At 47.0% G+C, this 4,212-nt stretch overlaps 1 non-coding gene across 1 annotated transcript; it reads left to right on the forward strand.

Moving 5' to 3' along the window:
* Nucleotides 1-212: 212 nt before the first annotated feature.
* On the forward strand, nucleotides 213-284 carry trnad-guc (transfer RNA aspartic acid (anticodon GUC)). Its single transcript has one exon. It is a non-coding gene; the product is annotated as a tRNA-Asp (tRNA).
* The last annotated feature ends 3,928 nt before the right edge of the window (nucleotides 285-4,212 follow it).

Raw genomic sequence — 4,212 nt, forward strand, 5'->3', positions numbered from 1 at the left:
AGTCAAGGGTTATGGTGAGCGGGCAGGAAAGTGGCGTTGAGTAGAAGAACTGATCAGCCATGATCTTATTGAATGGCGGGGCAGGCTCGAGGGGCCGAATGGCCCACTCCTGCTCCTATTCCTTCTGTTCTTATTCTTATTTCTGTCCCTTCTGCCTCTGTCCCTCTGTTCACAGGTCGATTTTTGCTCTGACAGATTCGGCACCTTTCAGTTCCTCGTTAGTATAGTGGTGAGTATCCCCGCCTGTCACGCGGGAGACCGGGGTTCAATTCCCCGACGGGGAGAATTTTTAACATCCCCAATTTTAAACCTTTGGGCAGCTCCTTAAAAAGACCCTGGGAAAAGTTGAATAGAACAAAATGAACGAAAATAATTTTAAAATATGTACATGACGAAATGTATAACAACTCCCTGCACCAGTTCCTCGTTAGTAGAGTGTTCTCCTTCTGTTTGCCTGTTGTGTGGGGCACTGAGGAGGGAGAGAGAAAATGAGATAACAGCGGGAGAAAGCACGACAGCTCTTTCAAAGAGACAGCACAGGCACGATTGGCCGAATGGCCTCCCACCGTGCTGCCAGCCTCCATGAATGCATGACACTGAGATGGATATCTGAGACATACCCACACAAAGAGAGCACATACGGGTATTTTGTGTGTGTTTGCTGCTTTGTCTCAAGCACTGCATAACCATTTCCTCGACAATGTCGTGGATATTACGATGTTCACTTCCCCGACGGCTTCTCTCTGACTTTATGCCTCTGTCTCTGAGAAAAGCATAGAAGGAAATATATGGCAAATGGACGCCTTCCCGCACTTGATGCTGTTGGTTAGTGAACATGTCCTTTGTGTTCTCGTCTAAAAGATGTCATCTTGTACGCAAAGTTTGCCTGGCGTGAAAGTGATCTGAATTTCAAAGCAGCAAGGAGGAAAGTCTGCGTTGCTCTGCTTGCTGGCAGGCAGCTTCTTGCAGCTTCCCTGGTGGTCTAGTGGTTAAGAATCAGCGCTTTCACCACCACGGCCCGGGTTCGATTCCCGGTCAGGAAACAGTGCGTTTTGAGGCTGTTTGAAATGCCTCCAATCAATGCACCCGCGCGAAGCAATGTCTGCTCCTGATCAACCTTTGCAATTTCAACACTGCTGCTGCCTCAACAGGTACACAATGCACTTCCTTGCCTTCTGTAAAATGCCTGCTGTTTCAAAGTCAGCAGGAAATTACATTTGGAACGAGACAATTTAAACGTGTACATGCCCACATTTAACTGCAGCTGACAGTGTCAGAACAGTCACGGTTATTATCAAACTTCCATGTATTTTCTTGCAGGCTGCACCCCCCTAACAAACTTAGCTTATCACAGCACGGCTATCAATCAACTCAACGCCAGTGTGAAGAATGCAACATTTGAAAGTCAGCAACGTGTGCAAGACTTTAGTGAGAGAGAGTTGGGCCGTGATAACATTTCTAAGCAGTAAGATATTCATTGGCCTGAGCCCTTGCTGCGTAATACAATTCTCCCCATACTGATTCTGTTATCTTCAATTGGTCTCCTCTGGTTACCGTCATACCTGCCACTGGCAAGCGTTTCTCCTTATTACCTCAATCAAATCCCCTTGTAATTTTGAAAGCCTCTTATTAAATTTCCTCTTAACCGTCTGAGGAAAACAATCACAAACTCTCAACATAACTGAAGTTCCTTATCCCTCGGACCACTCTGCAAGACGTCAAACTGAGTGTCTCGCTCTGTATGTCTATCTTTGTCTCCCTCTTTGTCCCTGTCTCTCTCTGTATAGGATTCTGAGGGTGCTTGACAGGATAGATGCAGGGAGGATGTTTCCCCTCCTGGGGGCATCTACAACTCGGGGGCAAAGCTCCAGGATATCCGGTCGCCCATTTAAAACGGAGATGAGGAGGAATTTCTTCTCTCAGAATGTCGTGAATCTTTGGAATCCTCTACCCCAGAGAGCTGTGGAGGCGGAGTCATTGAATATATTCAAGGTGGAGACAGACATATATTTGAGCTACAGCGGAGTCAAGGGTTATGGGGAGCGGGCAGGAAAGTGGCGTTGAGTGGATGAACTGATCAGCCATGATCTTATTGAATGGCGGGGCAGGCTCGAGGGGCCGAATGGCCCACTCCTGCTCCTATTCCTTCTGTTCTTATTCTTATTTCTGTCCCTTCAGCCTCTGTCCCTCTGTTCACAGGTCGATTTTTGCTCTGACAGATTCGGCACTTTTCAGTTCCTCGTTAGGAAAGTGGTGAGTATCCCCGCCTGTTCAGGCGGGAGACCGGGGTTCAATTCCCCGTCGGGGAGGATTTTTAACATCCCCAATTTTAAACCTTTGGGCAGCTCCTTAAAAAGACCCTGTGAAAAGTTGAATAGAACAAAATGAACGAAAATAATTTTAAAATATGTACATGACGAAATGTATAACAACTCCCTGCACCAGTTCCTCGTTAGTAGAGTGTTCTCCTTCTGTTTGCCTGTTGTGTGGGGCACTGAGGAGGGAGAGAGAAAATGAGATAACAGCGGGAGAAAGCACGACTGCTCTTTCAAAGAGACAGCACAGGCACGATTGGCCGAATGGCCTCCCACCGTGCTGCCAGCCTCCATGAATGCATGACACTGAGATGGATATCTGAGACATACCCACACAAAGAGAGCACATACGGGTATTTTGTGTGTGTTTGCTGCTTTGTCTCAAGCACTGCATAACCATTTCCTCGACAATGTCGTGAATATTATAATGTTCAGTTTTCACTTCCCCGACGGCTTCTCTCTGACTTTATGCCTCTGTCTCTGAGAAAAGCATAGAAGGAAATATATGGCAAATGGACGCCTTCCCGCACTTGATGCTGTGGTTTAGTGAACATGTCCTTTGTGTTCTCGTCTAAAAGATGTCATCTTGTACGCAAAGTTTGCCTGGCGTGAAAGTGATCTGAATTTCAAAGCAGCAAGGAGGAAAGTCTGCGTTGCTCTGCTTGCTGGCAGGCAGCTTCTTGCAGCTTCCCTGGTGGTCTAGTGGTTAAGAATCAGCGCTTTCACCACCACGGCCCGGGTTCGATTCCCGGTCAGGAAACAGTGCGTTTTGAGGCTGTTTGAATTGCCTCCAATCAATGCACCCGCGCGAAGCAATGCCTGCTCCTGATCAACCTTTGCAATTTCAACACTGCTGCTGCCTCAACAGGTACACAATGCACTTCCTTGCCTTCTGTAAAATGCCTGCTGTTTCAAAGTCAGCAGGAAATTACATTTGGAACGAGACAATTTAAACGTGTACATGCCCACATTTAACTGCAGCTGACAGTGTCAGAACAGTCACGGTTATTATCAAACTTCCATGTATTTTCTTGCAGGCTGCACCCCCCTAACAAACTTAGCTTATCACAGCACGGCTATCAATCAACTCAACGCCAGTGTGAAGAATGCAACATTTGAAAGTCAGCAACGTGTGCAAGACTTTAGTGAGAGAGAGTTGGGCCGTGATAACATTTCTAAGCAGTAAGATATTCATTGGCCTGAGCCCTTGCTGCGTAATACAATTCTCCCCATACTGATTCTGTTATCTTCAATTGGTCTCCTCTGGTTACCGTCATACCTGCCACTGGCAAGCGTTTCTCCTTATTACCTCAATCAAATCCCCTTGTAATTTTGAAAGCCTCTTATTAAATTTCCTCTTAACCGTCTGAGGAAAACAATCACAAACTCTCAACATAACTGAAGTTCCTTATCCCTCGGACCACTCTGCAAGACGTCAAACTGAGTGTCTCGCTCTGTATGTCTATCTTTGTCTCCCTCTTTGTCCCTGTCTCTCTCTGTATAGGATTCTGAGGGTGCTTGACAGGATAGATGCAGGGAGGATGTTTCCCCTCCTGGGGGCATCTACAACTCGGGGGCAAAGCTCCAGGATATCCGGTCGCCCATTTAAAACGGAGATGAGGAGGAATTTCTTCTCTCAGAATGTCGTGAATCTTTGGAATCCTCTACCCCAGAGAGCTGTGGAGGCGGAGTCATTGAATATATTCAAGGTGGAGACAGACATATATTTGAGCTACAGTGGAGTCAAGGGTTATGGGGAGCGGGCAGGAAAGTGGCGTTGAGTGGATGAACTGATCAGCCATGATCTTATTGAATGGCGGGGCAGGCTCGAGGGGCCGAATGGCCCACTCCTGCTCCTATTCCTTCTGTTCTTATTCTTATTTCTGTCCCTTCAGCC

Source organism: Somniosus microcephalus, unplaced genomic scaffold, assembly GCF_052327205.1.
Source record: "Somniosus microcephalus isolate GS21.2 unplaced genomic scaffold, FLI_Smic_1.0 unresolved_chr5, whole genome shotgun sequence".
NCBI classification, from domain to species: domain Eukaryota; kingdom Metazoa; phylum Chordata; class Chondrichthyes; order Squaliformes; family Somniosidae; genus Somniosus; species Somniosus microcephalus.